We start from the raw sequence: 19,308 nt of genomic DNA on the forward strand, positions 1-19,308 counted from the left end.
ACCCAAAAAGACAACCTTTGCTCTCTAATTAATTTGGTCTTCACTTTCTTTATCACATCCCAATCACCCCTCACTATGATTGATGCCTTTATATTCAAGCTAAACAGATACTTGAATTTGATGCCTTTGTATTCAACCATCACAAAATTTAAGGGAAATAATGAAAGAAACACTTCGCAGTAAGCAAAACGGTGAAGCATGAGAAGAGAAATACAACCTGACAAATATGAGTTTGGTTCGTGTTTTGCGAAAACGGTGAAGCAAACTCATTATTCGAAGTCATTTTCTGGAGAAAATACTACTTCGGTGAATGAGATTGCTTCACAACTTTTGCAAAATGCGAAGCGAACTCATTCTGCGAAGTCATTTTCTAGAAAGAGAGGAAGTTGAACGCATAAATATAGTAGATACTTACCTTCTTTCCACATTTTTCCATTGAAATCGACAATAAACATATGATAAATGCAAAATAACGACGAAGAACAATGCATTCGATTCGCACAAGAAAAAAGAAACAAAGAGAGGAAGAAGAAACCAGAAGATGAAAAACGATGCCTTTGATTTGCACAAGAAGAGAAAAACAAAGAGAGGAAGAAGAAAGATGATGATGAAAAAATGTCTTCGGTTTGCACAATAAAAAGAAAGAAAAAGAGGAAGATGAAATGATAGAAAGGAATAGAGGAAGATGAAACGATTGGTTCTAAAAAATAGATTTTACATTTTTTTTTTGTAATTTAAGAATAGAATTGGAAATTAATATTTTTAATTTCGATGGAATATTTGGATTCTTTTATCCAACTCGTACAAAATATAATATAATTTTTTAATTTTTTTTTGTATATCTATTCATATGTTTGTGATCTGTTACTAATGAGTGATAAAATGATGTACATGTGAAGTGTAGATGACGAGATTCATGACTGGATAGACAATTTGATGAATTATTTGTCAAATTGATGAAACCTGTCAATGTTATGGGTAAGTTTACTCTTTGCTACCAATATTTGGTGTAAAAATTGCATCATTTTAGATATTAAGGATAAAAATGCTATTTCTTAAAAAAAGAGAGGATAAAAATGCTCTTGGTTGTCAATGTTGAGAGTATTTTTGCATCTTATCCTGAAAATATATTTAAGTGATCTCATTGATTTGAATCCCATGGATGCTTCTTGATTTGCATTGGACTGGCTCCCTGGCTTGCATTATACTATCTAAAAATAATAATATAGAAAAACACATATATTTGTAATATATATCTTTAAAAATTAGCAAATATCAACATTTCAACAACAATATCATTGAGACAACTCAAAAGAGAATTATAATAAAGAAAAATAAATTCATAATAAAAACAACTTTTGTTCATCGTTGCTTAGGCGACGCCTAGGCGGTCTACAAAGCGTCGAGGCACCCTAGACGGAGCCTAAGCCTCTAAAAATTGCTTAGGGACCATAAAAACTCCTAAAGAGACTAATCGGAGAAAATCGCAGCGGATTCTTGATTTCAAGCGCTTACAATAATCTTTTATCTTCTAAACATCCTTAAAATGATATAGGTTTTAATTTGTCTGAACTCTCAATTGTTTTTCCATGTGAATTTAGAAAGTTAATCATGCCACTTTAATTAAGTGAGAGAGTTAACGATATACTCTATAAGATATTTTTCCCCGCTAAATAATTTCTAAATCTGTCACTATCTTCAATGAATTTTCAGATTAAGGATGGCAACGGTCAGATATAAACCCGCAAATAGTGTGAATTCCAAACCCTTACCCATTTATTTTTTCATTATCTGCACCCCTCTCACTACCCTAACAGATATACATCATGAATTACATTCTCGTCCCATCTAAATCGCGGGTACGCATAGGTACTCTTACCCATTAATAACCATAGATAAAACAAAAAATATTACAAATTTAATAAAAAATAAATTTAATAAACCATGGATAAATAATTCATTTACAAATTTAACAAATATTTCAAACCCTAAATTCTAAATCACTCCAACTATCAAAAATTAAAATACACTAAAATTAAATAGTTGAATATATGGCGGACACCGGATATCCGAGGTATTCCCATTCCCGTAATGTGTAATTTCATGGATACAATACTCGTCCCATTCATTTTTATACATGATACACGTAATTCCATTGGGGTTGGATAGCGCTAGGTATTTGCAGATACAATACTAATCCCTAATTCGGATCAATAGTTTCATGAAGGATCCCATTTTGTGCCTTTCGAATAAGTCATCTTTGGTTAAGGGTAGAGTATACAAAAGAAAAAACCTTATTAATTACTAATTTGATTAAATGATAATTACTTAATTTTTTTTTGTGTAAAAAAATAAAAGAAGAAAATATGGTTAAAAAAGAAAAATTAAAACAATTAATTATTGTGTCCTAAATTATTGAGACAAGGAAGAGATGAATAATTAATTTGGTGATAGATGATAAAAAAATTACAAGTCAACTAATAGGTGCATGTGATTGATGATAAGAAATTCCAAGTTAGCTAATGGGTGCATGTGGCTTATAAATAAAGGCAAACATGTGTGGTATTAATTAAGTTTGACTAGGAAATTGTGATTGTAATTTAGATATATATGACTTTATTTGTATTGTATGTCCGGTGAAAGGTGTTATAGATATATAATTTTTGAGAGTTGTGTATAAGAAGATGTAAGTATGTGTAAGAGTGAGATAAATAAAAAATTTGTTGTGTTTTGTGTCAAGTGAATTTTATATTCTGAAAATAATATTAGTCATCTCAAATTATATTTTTGGTTCTTATCAAATATTAATTTTACTCCCTTTATTTCAACAAAAACAAGGGAAGAAGAGACATGCATAATGACTACTCTAACAAGGAAAACAAATTACCTTCTCATTTTACTAGTATAAAGAACAGAAAGTAACAAAATTTGTTGTCTTAAAATATTTGGAATAAAGTTGATTTTTTTTTGGATGAAGTAAAAAATGCATCTAATTTCAAAAATAATTTTACCCTAGTGTGAAATGTTACCATTTTATTCTTAACCATTACAAGTTGGTTAATTTGAGAATAGTTTATTAAATTCTATATTCGCGGTTATAAATCTTGCCATCCTCATTTTATACATATGTCATTCTATCACTTATACGTAACATATCATTAACATATTTATTTATTTTTTTTGAAACCAACAGAACTTATATTAAGGTAAAATGTCTTTACACAGAATACTATCAAGCCAATAAGGCATACAAATGAAACTAAAGGACTAGCATTGGAACGAGCGTTACGAGCAATACAATGAGCAACCTCGTTCACTAGTCGAGAAACAAATGACAAAGAAAAATCTTAATGTCTTTTGTACGAATTGAAAAAAATGAAATGTTTTGTCGAATTTAAAAATATTATCTTCAATTCTAAAATGAAATTATAAAAATAATCAATAAATTAAAACACATTAAAAATAAATAGTTCATTTTCGTACAATGATAGCTTTCATTTTGATATAAAGCGGGTAGGTAGTGCGGTAATATGAGGCGCAATCTCATATCCATCACAAGTAATGTTCTTTATCCCATTGTTTTACATAATTAATTATTTGCAGTTTGTTATCTGTGGTTTTTTTTGAACAGTTTGTGATACCACTTGACATAATAGAAAGGTTTAGATCAAAGCCAAACACAATAATGTTACCTATTAACATAACTCTTCCTCCCTTTTGGCTTCTCATAACACTCCTATATATAATAACTAATCTATCTCCTCTAACTAACTTCCTTCCACCACGCTCTAAACCACGTGCCCCTTTAATCGCCAAATTAACTTTAATCCATATTTAGCATATTCTATATTATAATAGCGAACAAACAATATGAAGATCATATTTAATGAAACTACTCAAAAGACGTAATTTGCACTTTTTCACACAATAAATAGAATGTGTGGATCAACTTTAATGCTAGTTTTTTTAAGCTTTAACTATACTTGTTTAAGTTTACTGTTTAGCTAAACAAATTCTCAAATTCCTCTCTCTCTCTCTCTCTCTCTATATATATATATATATATATATATATAACCAAACATAAAAACATGAACTATATGATATATACCCAAAATTGGACATAAAGGAGAAGAATTAATATTCTGATTGGTTCTATAAAAAAGACCAAAAATTCCAACATTTTTACTTTCTTGCTTGAATAGATATTACAAGTCTAACATTTTATAGTTCTAAATTTCAGACATAAAGAGAAAAACAGCATCAGCTAAGTCAATAGCACGTACAAGGCCAACAGCTTTGTTTTGGCACTCTCGGTGCTCATCATCCGGATCACTATCAGCTACAATGCCTTGACCGGCTTGGAGATGGGCCACCCATTCCTGGTGTTGCTTGTTAATATCTTCATACAAATACATGGTATCAAATAATGTTCCGATAGAAAATACCATCGTCCGCAGAGACAAGGCAATATCCATGTCTCCGGAAAATGATACACCGCCAAAACCGCCATTATATGGACCTTGCCTTGTCATTTCAAGCTGATCTATGAGCTTCATAGCTCTGATCTGTTGCACAATGTCGAAAAGGGAATAAACCTTGTTGGTTATATCAAGAGCATGTTAATATATCCTATGTGTAGCATTAACGTGTCATGTAGACAAAGAAATAAAAAGCTAACAAACCTTGGGAGCTCCGCTAACAGTTCCAACTGGTAGAGCAGCACGTAACACATCCCAATAGGAAAGGTCATCCTTGAGCTCTCCAGTGACCTATATAAAGGATTGAATAGGAATGTTTACAAGGATAGTTTTCAACTTTATTTTCATTAGTGAAGTGTGTACTTTTTGAAATTCTTACTGTTGAGCTCAGGTGCATTACATAGGAATACCTTTCAACATTCATAAATTTTTCAACTGTCATAGGGCCAAGCTTTACTACGTGCAACATATATATATAATAGATACCAAGAAATAAATATAACACTATAACAATATCATTTAGGGTAAAGTTCAAATAAAACCCCTGTGGTTTCACTAATTTTCAGATAAAGGACTATGGTTTACTTTTTGTCAAAACGAGGATTGAGGTTTCACACTTTTAATAATGCTATTAAAACTATCTTTAACGACCTGAAAATGAAAATTTTCAAGAATTAAAGTTGTTCAATGTCATATTTTCTATGGAACTATATTTTCGATTTTAGAAAATCATCTTTTTTGGAACTTTCTCTCTCTTTACCAAACATCATCTAAATAATCTCGAAATAAAAAAGTTGAAGAATTAAAGTTGCTTAGAATATTAGTAGTTCTTAAAATATGTCATTTTTGAAGTCGTCAATGGTGATTTTAATAATATCAATCGCAAAAGTCCTTATTTTGCTAAAGTTGAAAACCTTAGTCCTCATTTTGACAAAAAGTAAATCAGAGTCATTTATTTGAAAATTAGTGAAACCACAAGGGTATTATTTGATCTTTACCCTATCATTTATAACCAAAGTGAATGGAGAATATCAACCATGTTCCTTTCCAACATCATTTCTGCCCAAATCAACAAGCACGATATGCTCCGCATATTGCTTTGGATCATTTTGACGTTTTGACTCAAACAACTCATCTTCTTCATCTATCCTTCCTCTTCTCATTGTTCCAGCCAAGGGCCGGTTAATTATTTTGTTCTATTTAGTCAATATGTAGAAAAGATTTCAACATGCTAGGATTTTTGGAAAAGTAAAGTGAATAATAGATAAGATCCGTAAAGATTATTAAACTTCCACAGATATTATTATACATCCTAATATTGTACCTTTTTAACGCAAGTAAGAATCTCAGGGCTTGAGGCAACTAAAATACATCGGCTTGCCTGTAAGAGAACATAATTTTTTTTATTGCTTGTACAAGCAAAACAATGAACACAAAATAGCACTACAAGAATATATAGTTTTGACAAGAAAAAACATACTTGCAAATATGTCATGTAAGGGCTTAGATTTACAACTCGTAACACCTTGTAGACTTCGAATGGGTCCGCAAACATTCTACATTCAAAATGTTGACTTAAAACTAACTGGAATATGTCACCTGCAACTATGTGCTCTTTAGCTTTTGAAACCAGTTTCAAGTAATCTTCCCTTGCCACATTCGAATTTGTCAAAGCCGGACCAAAATGACGAGTTTCCAATTGTATAAGTCCATTAGATATTCTTGGACTAAAATTTGAACATTCAAGGAAAATATGTCATATGAGTTGAGAGGTAAAAATATAAGGAAACAAAAATGTATAACAATAACTCACAGGTCAAAGTATTGCAACCTTGCACCAATTTTTTTTAATCGGTGAAGACCATCAGAGTATGCATCTTCAACTGATTTGTATCTATCCATCCTTACCCAATGGATCAGATGGACTTTCTGATAATTACAAATACAATTTTATTGAAAAAAAAGTTACTTTTAAATTGTCAACTCATGAAATAAAATTTCACAAATAAAATTTCATAGACAATCTTTTATGTCAACAAATTTTTTGAGGCATAACTCAAACTGAAGTGATTATGATTTGTATCTCTCAAATAAGACTAAAACAAGTACTCATTTATCATACTTAAAAGATGCAGAATATCATTTTCTCCTTTCAATCATATAAATCTAGTTTTACAGAAATGACAAAAAAAGTATTCTCAATTATCCTATAAAAATACTTTCTCTACATGGTCAAGTACAACTACATCCTCATACAAGCCAATGTGTATGTCTGATAGGTTTCTGTCGTCTTTAGAAGCCCTTGAAAATGGAAGCCTTTTGTTCTCTATACATATTGCACCGTATCATATGAGAAATATCCTCCCCAACCATCTGATAATGAAATATTACTATAGAAAGACCATAAGATATGTTCAACAATGTATAAAATTTGCAATGACCAAAATGTATATGCAGTCCGCTTGGTGAGTTGATACATGGAAGCTCCAACACTGTCACATTGGAATGCAGCCAAAAGAATTCCTGGTTATGTTAAAGGTACAACTAATTTGGGTTTATTTTATTCAAAATCTGATGATTTCAAATTAGTTGGGTACAGTGATAGTGTTTGAGCCGGTGACAAAGATGATCGAAAAAGTATAACTGGTTTTGTATTTTTTCTCGGTGACACGACATTCGAATGGAGTTCTAAAAAGCAACTGATCGTGACGTTATCTGATTGAGATCTTTGTCGATAATAAGTGTGCATTGGCGCTAGCAAAAAATCCAGTGTTTCATGATCAGATTAAACACATTGATACAATATATCATTTCATATGAGAATGCGTTGAACAAAAGGAGGTGACATTAAAGTACGTGAAGACAGAACATCAAATTGCAGACATTTTTACAAAGCCATTGAAGTATGACGTGTTCAGTTAATTGAGAGCTCAATTGGGAGTCACAGAAAAATAAGTTTACGGGAGCATGTTAAAATAAAACAAACTTAATTTTTTGTGCTAAAAAGAAGAAGGAAATATGGTTAAAAAATAAAAATAAAAATAATTAATTATTGTGACAAGGAAGATGAATAATTAATTTGGTGATAAATGATAAGAAATTACAAATCAACTATTGGGTGCGTGTGATAGATAATAAGAAATTCCAAGTCAACTAATGGGTGCATATGACCTATAAATAAAGGTAAAAGTGTGTGGTATTAATTAATTTTGACTAGGAAATTGTGATTGTAATTTAGATTTAAAATATATAGCTTTATTTGTGTTGTATGTACGGTGAAAGGTATTATATATATAGGTAGTGCTATTTTGAGAGTTGTATGTAAGAGTGTGTAAGAGCAAAATTACTAGTTGCAACACATATAATTTACAAAGAGATACCACATGTGCACAAGAAAAATCTCCAAAAAATACCTCACTATAAGGTGTTAAAGGTTGTTCCTTGAAACACCCAACCACTAAAGGTGGGGTTACATTCTTGTTACTGATTTTGGTAAGTTACCAATTCATGTAACAAAGAACTAATTAGTGATGTGGGTCCTCTTGTTATTTTTTATTTTATAATTGTACTATCATATCATTAATGACCTATTATTTTTATTTGTTTATTCTCATGATTTTTGTTAATGCAGTTTTTTTAAGAATAATATAATATAAAGTGGACCCTACAATTATTCAAGTAACAAGGTTTGTAGTGGATTGTTTTTATGGGTGTTCTCAATATGTATGTGGCATTTCTGGTGTGTTACCACCAGTAATGTTGCTCTAATACTTTGTCACTTCAAATTTTGGTAGGGTCCACTTGTCATACAACTTTATACATACACTTAATTAATATACAAATAATAATTTTTTATCCAATAAAGTAATTAATTTAATCTTATTAATATAAAGATTATATATCCAATGAAAATTTGATTTATAATAATAAAATAATTAATTTAATCTTATTAATATAAAAATTGTATATTCAATGAAAATTTATAAAATTTTACTGTTTATATTTGTTAAATTTTAAAAGAATAAAAAAAAATCAATTATTAACATTGAACAAGGAATAAAATTTCTAAATTAAAAAATAAAGCATCAATTATAATTTAAAGGAAATGTATAATTTATGGTAAATTTCTTTTAACAAAAAAAATTCAGGGATTCAGGACAAAAAATGGATAGTGGCAGAATGAGACCCAATAAGTTTGTTGCTTCAGTTTACAACTCATTGATTGTTTCAGAAAAAGAACATCCGGGATTGAGTTCTATGGTGTCAAACAGGAAGAAAATTCTGAAGATTCTATAAGAAAAATGTCAAATAGTGAACCAAAACCTCAATCTTTAAAATCCTGACAAAGAAATTACAATTGGGAAACCTTTGAAATGATTGTTCCAGAAAAGAACATTCTGGGTCTAGGTTGAGTTCTATGGTATCAAACAGGAGGAGATTTCAGAAGATTTTGTATGGAAAAAGGGTAGGTGGTGAATCCAAGCTCCCATCTTTAGAATCAGCCCAGAGCTATAGTGCATATTCGGATATTCAATATTCTTTGTTATATGCTGAACATCCCTATGCTTCTTTAAGCTTGTATTATAGCTGTTGCATGTTAATCTATGGGACTAAGACGGGAAAACACTGTTATAGTAAACGATGATTTCGAGGTTTTCTATTCAAGAAATGTGTCTTTATAAAAAATAATTTGTTGTCTGTTGTTTGTTTTGCTGACAATGACTTTGCCTTGATCCAGCCTGACAATGGCTTTGCAGTTGTCTATTGAGGAGCATTTTTGCTGTCCTTAGTTTTGACAAGAATATATAGTTTTAAAAAGAAAAAACATACTTGCAAATATGTCATGTAAGGGCTTGGATTTACAACTCGTAACACCTTGTAGACTTCGAATGGGTCCGCAAACATCTACATTCAAAATGTTGACTTAAAACTAACTGGAATATGTCACCTACAACTATGTGCTCTTTAGCTTTTGAAACCAGTTTCAAGTAATCTTCCCTTGCCACATTCGAGTTTCCAATTGTATAAGTCCAGTAGATATTGTTGGACTAAAATTTGAACATTCAAGGAAAATATGTCATATGAGTTGAGAGGTAAAAATATAAGGAAACAAAAATGTATAACAATAACTCACAGGTCAAAGTATTGAAACCTTGCACCAATTTTTTTTAATCGGTGAAGACCATCAGAGTATGCATCTTCAACTGATTTGTATCTATCCATCCTTACCCAATGGATCAGATGGACTTTCTGATAATTACAAATACAATTTCATTGAAAAAAAAGTTACTTTTAAATTGTCAACTCATGAAATAAAATTTCACAAATACAATTTCATAGACAATCTTTTATGTCAACAAATTTTTTGAGACATAACTCAAACTGAAGTGATTATGATTTGTATCTCTCAAATAAGACTAAAACAAGTACTCATTTATCATACTTAAAAGATGCAGAATATCATTTTCTCCTTTCAATCATATAAATCTAGCTTCACAGAAATGACAAAAAAGGTATGCTCAATTATCCTATAAAAATACTTTCTCTACATGGTCAAGTACAACTACATCCTCATACAAGCCAATGTGTATGTCTGGTAGGTTTCTGTCATCTTTAGAAGCTCTTGAAAATGGAAGTCTTTTGTTTTCTATACATATCGCACCGTATCATATGAGAAATATCCTCCCAGCCATCTGATCATGAAATATTACTATAGAAAGACCATAAGATATGTTCAACAATGTATAAATTTGCAATGACCAAAATGTATATGCAGTCCGCTTGGTGAGTCGATACATGGAAGCTCCAACACTGTCACATTGGAATGCAGCCAAAAGAATTCCTGGTTATGTTAAATGTACAACTAATTTGGGTTTATTTTATTCAAAATCCGATGATTTCAAATTAGTTGGGTACAGTGATAGTGTTTGGGCCGGTGACAAAGATGATCGAAAAAGTATAACTGGTTTTGTATTTTTTCTCGGTGACACGACATTCACATGAAGTTCTAAAAAGCAACTGATCGTGACGTTATCTGATTGAGATCTTTGTCGATAATAAGTGTGCATTGGCGCTAGCAAAAAATCCTGTGTTTCATGATCAGATTAAACACATTGATACAATATATCATTTCATACGAGAATGCGTTGAACAAAAGGAGGTGACACTAAAGTACGTGAAGACAGAACATCAAATTGCAGACATTTTTACAAAGCCATTGAAGTATGACGTGTTCAGTTAATTGAGAGCTCAATTGGGAGTCACAGAAAAATAATTTTACGGGAGCATGTTAAAATAAAACAAACATAATTTTTTGTGTTAAAAAGAAGAAGGAAATATGGTTAAAAAATAAAAATAAAAATAAATAATTATTGTGACAAGGAAGATGAATAATTAATTTGGTGATAAATGATAAGAAATTACAAATCAACTATTGGGTGCGTGTGATAGATATTAAGAAATTCTAAGTCAACTAATGGGTGCATATGACCTATAAATAAAGGTAAAAGTGTGTGGTATTAATTAATTTTGACTAGGAAATTGTGATTGTAATTTAGATTTAAAATATATGGCTTTATTTGTGTTGTATGTACGGTGAAATGTATTATATATATAGGTAGTGCTATTTTGAGAATTGTGTGTAAGAGTGTGTAAGTATGTGTAAGAGCAACATTACTAATTGCAACACATAATTTACAAAGAGGTGCCACATGTGCACAAGAAACATCTCCAAAAAATACATCACTATAAGGTGTTAAAGATTGTTCCTTGAAACACCCAACCACTAGAGGTGGGGTTACATTCTTGTTACTGATTTTGGTAAGTTACTAATTCATGTAACAAAGAACTAATTAATGATGTGAGTCATCTTGTTATTTTTTATTTTATAATTGTACTATCATATCATTAATGATCTATTATTTTTATTTGTTTATTCTCATAATTTCTGTTAATTCAATTTTTTAAGAATAATATAATATAAAGTAGACCCTACAATTATTCAAGTAACAAGGTTTGTAGTGGATTGTTTTTATGAGTGTTCTCAATATGTATGTGGCATTTCTGGTGTGTTACCACCAGTAATGTTGCTCTAATACTTTGTCACTTCAAATTTTGGTAGGGTCCACTTGTCATACAACTTTATACATACACTTAATTAATATACAAATAATAATTTTTTATCCAATAAAATAATTAATTTAATCTTATTAATATAAAGATTATATATCCAATGAAAATTTGATTTATAATAATAAAATAATTAATTTAATCTTATTAATATAAAAATTGTATTTTCAATGAAAATTTATAAAATTTTACTGTTTATATTTGTTAAATTTTAAAAGAATAAAAAAAATCAATTATTACCGTTGAACAAGGAATAAAATTTCTAAATTAAAAAATAAAGCATCAATTATAATTTAAAGGAATTGTATAATATATGGTAAATTTTTTTAACAAAAAAAATTCAGGGATTCAGGACAAAAAATGGATAGTGGCAGAATGAGACCCAATAAGTTTGTTGCTTCAGTTTACAACTCACTACAATCAATGTTACAAGCTATATAATTGTTGGGTGTTACAAGTCACATACTTGAAAGAGCATCTCCAATGGGGTATATTTAACCACTCAATATACCCCATTGTATCATACTCTCTCATTGGGGAGAGTATGATACAAAAACAAAAGTATCAACCAGTTGATCTGTATCAACCGGTTGATAACTCAACTAAGTTGAGAACTAGTTTTATTATTATTTTTTTAATTTTTTTTTAAATATTGAATGTTGTTATTGTTGGAGAAGGCTCTCCAATGGTACAAATTGATTTAATTTTCTTTTTTAAATTTTTTTAGATTAATTATATATATATATATTAATGACAATTTAGTTGTGATCCATTGAATTATGAAAATTTTCTATATATACCCATGAATTGTATTTAAAAAATTACATTCATTTTCTTCTAAAATCCTACCTATCAATTATGGAAAAAAATTTCAATTCTTCACCATCTCCCAATTCAATTCCAAAAAATATTCGAAATGAAAATTATGAATATCCATTTTTCTCTCAAAATATCAACAATTTTCATAATACCCCAAATTTTCCAAATTTTATGAACTATAATCGCAACCAAATTTTGGAAATCAAACGAATTTTCCATATCCATATATGCAAAATTTGGGACCGGGTTTTAATCCATATATGCCAAATTTTGGCTCCCCTAATGGATTTTCAAGCCGTTCTTAGGTTCCGAATTTGAGGAAGGAAATAAAAATTGATCCTTTATGTGTTTAGTAAGCCCCAGTAAAGTTTGATTAGTATTTAATAAGTAAGTAGTGAGAAACTCACTAAGGAAGTGTAGGTGTGCTGTGTTGCATAGGTGCTGAAACAGGGTCAGGTTGTAAATTTTATTGTAAATTATTTAGAGCTCCTAAAAATTCTGATATTTGGATATGTTATACCTCTGTATGTCTAGTTTTCTTACCAAAAAGAATCAGAATATTTGGAATGATATCTTTTAAGTTATGAGTAAATTAGCAAAACTGGTACATGCGAGTTGATGTTGAGATACGACTTCAAAAGAAATTTTGTCATAAATCGGATGGTTCTGAAAAAATTATCAAATTTTAATATGATCTTCATATATGAGTCAGGAGTACAACAAAACAAGAATTATGTCAATTGGTTTAGTATAGAGAGAGTTACAAGGTTTTTGCTATTGACGGGTTATTGAGAAGTATTATTTGATATTGAAGTTTATGGAATAAAAGAAGAATAAGAAAATGAAATTCGGTAAATAAAGAATGATGTCTCTTTAATCATATGTTAAAATATACTTATAGGTACTCAAAACTTTGAAGATATTCCGGAGGAAGGTACAAGTCGCCGTTAAGGAAGCTAGCGGCTAAGTTGTGAGTATAAACATGATATGAATATTTTGGCTTTTGAAGTTGTGATTGAAATGTTGATATTAATTGTTATTTTGTGATATTGTGAATTGTCTTGCTATGTTTGATGTGAATTGATACTTATTTAATTACTTGTGATGGAATGACTTAAATGCAAAGTATGTGCACATGTTGCATAAAACGTAAATGACGTTGTGGCGTACCAGTCTAGACACTTGTGACTACTTGATTATATGGACTACTTGGACCTATATGGTCAGATATATGGACTACTTGGACCTATATGGTCAGATATATGGACTACTTGGACCTATATGGTCAGATATATGGACTACTTGGACCTATATGGTCATTTACATGGACCACTTGATTACATGGGCCGAAAGGTCGAATTATGAAATTACAAGGCTGTACAACAATACATGTGTTACCGTTTACCCGCTACTTGATCCCGGAAAGTGTCTAGCTGGTGGTGTCACAACAAAATTAATAAAAAGGCTTATCATTTGCATATGCATGAATTTGTACGTGTGTATGTGTATGTGATTTATAATTCATTGATTGTTTATATTCACCCACTACGCCAAAACCCTCTTCAGATGACGGTTAAAAATCATCATCCCGCGAGATATAAATCTATCACAGGGCTCGCTGCCGTCTGTTGCACCTTCAGACGACGGTTAGGTTTTGTCATTTGAAGATACTATACATGACATCAGCCTAGTTGCGTATTGTCATATGAATCTTGTTACGATGCATCTTTTTTATTATTAACGTCACCTTTAATGTCATCACATGACATATTAATAATTAAAAATGCCAAGTAGCTATATCGGAAATTGGCATATTGGTATTCGCGGTAACAATTTTTTTAATAATTTCTGTCGTAGTAACTTGTATCTGATGGCATAGGTCTTATTCAATCATGCCAATAGATTTATTTTAGATGACATATTCTTTTATTTTAATGTCTTTTTATTGTTGTTTAGATGATATTTTTTTAAACGTAAATGTCACTTTTTGCCTTCTTCTTCGAATGAATCTGGTAATGAACAAGAATTTCTGTATATCAATGATTTTAAATTTATTGGAGACTAATGCTCATAATCTGTTTACATTTGAACTAGACCAATTTCTGATTGTAATAAGGTAAAAACAATACGCAATGTACATCTCCAAATCTATCAATATGTCAATCTTTCAAGAGGCGTGTGGTGGTGTTGATTGGAAGCCAAATCCAACTTGATCTGCATGCGCATATCTAAGTCATTATTGCCTAGAATCCCCAAAAAAATCAAATGATGCTCATTAATTACGTACCGTATACAGATAGACCTAATTAATCTCATTTTACCCTTTCTCCCTTCTGAGACCCTTCACTTACCCACCCACATTATAAATATGAAGCGTTTAACAATTCTCAAGAGTCCACAAACCAACACTATACTTACTCTAGTTATATCGAGCATGGATAGACGTATAAGGAACCTCTATCGTTGTGTTGAGTTGCAGATTTCCCTACTCTGATCTGAGGCTCCCAGGTGGCTTGTCAATGTATATGCAAGTCCTGACCGTCGGAAATGGACTGCCGTGATGAAGGGCCCTCCAAACACCCCTTATGAAGGAGGTGTATTCATAGTCCACATGGACTTCTCTGTTGATTTCCCCTCCACACCTCCAGATGTAAGAACATGCATGAACTTATTAACACACAGAAATCAGTTCATATATATGCAAATACACTCATGACATTGCTATTGTTCGCAGGTCATATTCAAGACCAAAATTTATCATCCTAATATCGGTCCCCTGGGGCATGTATCTATGCCCCAGCTACTTGATCGCCCTTCCCATAGTATTGCCACGGTAAGATGATGTTATAAATCTATGCATTTGCCTATGCTTAGAGTTTAATTTATCTATTCATGTTTGAGGTCTAATTTAATTTATCTATGCATTTTATAGCTGCTGTGGAATATTTATGGACTGCTGATAGAGCCCTTCATTGAGGGGCCATTTCCTGACCGAGAGCAAATTGCTGAACGATACATCAACAACAGGGCAAGTTATATAGCAACTGCCAGGAGATGGACTGAAGAGCATGCAGGGGAATGATGATGTGAAAATAGCAAGCAAGGGGGGCATTATGATGTGATGTGCGAATAGCGTACAAGGGGGAACATGATGTGCGAATAGCAAGGGGATTTGGATGCTGGACAAACATTGAGTTAGACGGTGTCGACTACTGGATGGGCACAGAGCCAATCTTGAAGAACATAATGATTACTGATTACAAATTTACTTGGTAATCAATCTGATCTTCAATGTTGGCTCCATGCCTCGCCAGTACTCGACACCATTTAACTCTAATGGTTGTCCATCATCCAGATATCCTTGGTTACCATCTGCACATCATGAGCATGCAAGGGGGCGAATAGAAAGGAGATTTGGATGCCAAAGAAACACTGAGCAGGATGGTGTGGACTACTGGATGGGCATACAACCATTCTTGAAGAACAGAATGATCGCTGATTACAAATTGAAAGAAGTAAATAAAATTTAGGCAGAAAACATAATTAAGCTCCTGAACTTTACCTGTTTTCAGGATCAAACCCCTGATCAATTATTTTTTCACATTGGACCATTGATCATTGATTTTGTTATGGATTTGGTTTTTATTTAATTTTTTCGTCGAGTTTAGGAGATGAGAAGATCAATTTGGCGATTCTAATGTTGAAAATCACAAAATGGGAGATGAGAAAATCGAGTTTGAAAGAATATACTGAAAATTAATTTCTATAATTTTGTTTTAATTTTTAATTTTTATCTCTTCTAGTCAAGAAATTCTTATTTTTATTTGTCCATGTCAATAATCCAAATCGACCTAACAATGTATGTAGTCCAAACTTGACGAAAAAGTTAAATAAGAGCCTAATTCATAATAGAATCGATGTTCAAAGATTCAATGTGAAAAAATAAATGATTAGGAGCTTAATCCTTAAAACAACCAAAATTGAAAAATAAATATATTATTTTTCATATTGAATCTGTATATTGACAATTAAATGTAAGAAAAAAAATTAAAATGGGATAATAATAAAAAATTGAAAACATTTAAATGGTTATTTTTCTTATTGAATACATAAATAAATTGATAATTTTGATTTAAGGAAAAGGAAACAAAAAAAATGATAGTGATAAAATTGGGTGGGAGGGGAAAAAATATTTGATAATAATAAAAATGTTAAATTGATAATTTTGATTTAAGGAAAAGGAAACAAAAAAAATGATAGTGATAAAATTGGGTGGGAGGGGAAAAAATATTTGATAATAATAAAAATGGGGAGGAAGATGTTCAAACCTCCAACCACAAGTTAAGCTAAAGTCACAAGTCACAAGTCACTCGCTCATATCAACTGAACCAATCAATTTTTATGTTTTATATTCATCTCTTTTTTATATGTATTATCATATGTTTCCTATTCTTTCCTTATAAATGGGGTGCCAAAAGGTTATGTTAAACCGAGTAGGGGTCTTCGTCAAGGGGATCCACTTTCACCTTATTTGTTTTTGATCTGTGCGGAAGGGCTTTCAATATTGATTAGGAAAACAGTGAATGATAGAGCGTTACATGGCATTCGGGTTAGTAATTCTGGACCTGTAATTTCACATCTATTTTTTGCGGATGATTCTATTATCTTTTTTAGAGCCTCAACAACTGAATCCTTGGTAGTTCGAGACTTGCTACGACTTTATGAACAAGCTTCTGGTCAACGAATAAATTATGAAAAAACTGATATTTGTTTTAGTTCTGGGGTGTCTTCTGAATGTCGGGATAGGTGTGCAAATTATCTAGGTGTTAAAGAAGTGACTTCTTTTAAGAAATATTTGGGTTTACCATCGGTTGTGGGTCGGTCGAAGAAAGCAGTTTTCGGTTTTCTAAAAGAAAGGTTGTCAAAGAAAATTAGTGGTTGGCATGAAAAATGTCTATCTAGGGGGGTAAGGAAGTTTTAATTAAATCTGTTGCACAGTCAATTCCACAATATATTATGAGTTGTTTCCTACTTCCTAAAACCTTTTGTGATGAATTACAACAATTGATGGCTTGTTTCTGGTGGAATCATGATTCTAACTCTAAGCGAATTCATTGGGTTAGTTGGGATAAATTATGTTTATCTAAAGAGGATGGTGGTCTGGGTTTTAAGAATATATTTGCTTTTAATCTTGCCCCGAATCATTTCGGGACTAAGGCTTTGTTGTTGTTGTTGTTGTTGTTGTTGTTGTATTTGCTTTTAATCTTGCTTTGCTTGCTAAACAAGTTTGGCGACTTTTTAAAAATCCTAATTCACTATGCTCTTTGGTTTTTAAGCATAAATATTACCCACGTCAGGGTCTAATGGAAGCTAAGGTGGGTTATTGTGCTAGTCATGTTTGGCGTAGCCTACTAAAAGCAAGAGATGTCATTATTGATGGAAGTTGTTGGAGAATTAGGGAGGGTCGATCAATTAATATTATGCGATCCCGTTGGGTTCCTGATGTTCCTTGTAATCGACCATTAATTCTTCTCAATGATCTTCCTTCAGAATGGGTTTCTTGTTTGATTGATTTTGACTGTTTCTGTTGGAAAAGGGAGTTAATTATTTTTGCTTCACTCTTGATGTCGCAGAGGCTATTTTATGTATCCCTTTAAGTAGAATGAATATAGAAGACTCTTTATTTTGGTTACATTCTCGAATGGGTGATTATTTGGTAAAATCAGGTTATAAGATTGCTGTTCGTTCTTTACAATTATCTCAATCTGTAGGTTCCTCTTCAATTGTTCACCAATTGTTCTGGAAGTTTCTATGGAATGTTAAAGCACCTGCAAAAATTTTACATACTGTTTGGTGTGCATCGAAAAATATTTTACCAAGTTTTCATAATCTTTCAAAAAAGGGTATTGATTTATGTGCTAGATGTATATTTTGTGGTTGGAATGAGGAGTCTCTAATTCATCTGTTTAAAAATTGTCCTATTACTAAGATGTACTGGAAAGCTGCTAATCTATCTGTGAAGGTTTATAAAGTATCTGGGACTGATTGCCATGACTGGTTTTCTATGGTTTTTAGTATATTATCACGGTCGGAATTGGCGTATTTTTGTGGTTTGATCTGGATGATATGGTATGAGCGGAACCAGGTTTGTCATGGTCGGATTCAGAAAGGTCCACAACGGGCTGTGGCGTCTGTGCTGTCAGCTCTGAATGGGTCTGTTGCTGTTGATCTTGTGTACGGTACATGTGTTGATCAAGTTTTTCCTAGACAAGATGTGGCTGGGTCGATCCACTAGTCTCCACCACTGATTCACCAATATAAACTTAATTTTGATGCAGCTTACTCTTGCAGGTCTAATAATGGCACTTTTGGTTTAGTTGTTCGTGATTCTGCAGGTTATGTAGTACTATCAGGTGGAGGACCTTTGGGTGTGGTTATGTCTGCCTTGCATGCAGAATTATTAGCAATATTATCATCAATTCGTATTGTTCGGGAAGCTGGGTTTAATTCAGTTCAGATTGCATCAGATTCTCTATCGGCTATTCGTCTTCTTTGCAAACAAGAAATTATACATAACTGGATGAGTGTGCTTGTTAATGATATTCTTGAAGAGATAAAGTCATTCTCACATGTTGATTTTAGTCATGAAAGGCGTCAATCGAATATGGTTGCACATAATCTGGCAGCCTGGGCTATTTCTCTTTCATATGTAGAAATCCTTATTGAGGATTTTCCTTTATGTGTTTTACCTTGTATTCAAAATGATTGTAATTATTTGTGTTAATGCAAGTGTTTTTTTATCAAAAAATAATATATATATAAAAATATTTTTTGGGCCCCTTAATATTATGGGCCCTGGCGCGGGCGCCCCTCATTTCATAGC

The 19,308-nt window shown here is 31.6% G+C and overlaps 1 pseudogene; it reads right to left on the reverse strand.

The window, feature by feature from the left end:
- Nucleotides 1–4,229: 4,229 nt before the first annotated feature.
- Nucleotides 4,230–9,701, reverse strand: LOC136222780 (anthranilate synthase alpha subunit 1, chloroplastic-like; annotated as a pseudogene).
- Nucleotides 9,702–19,308: the final 9,607 nt, after the last annotated feature.

The sequence above is a fragment of the Euphorbia lathyris genome, chromosome 3 (genome assembly GCF_963576675.1).
Source record: "Euphorbia lathyris chromosome 3, ddEupLath1.1, whole genome shotgun sequence".
Classification (NCBI taxonomy): domain Eukaryota; kingdom Viridiplantae; phylum Streptophyta; class Magnoliopsida; order Malpighiales; family Euphorbiaceae; genus Euphorbia; species Euphorbia lathyris.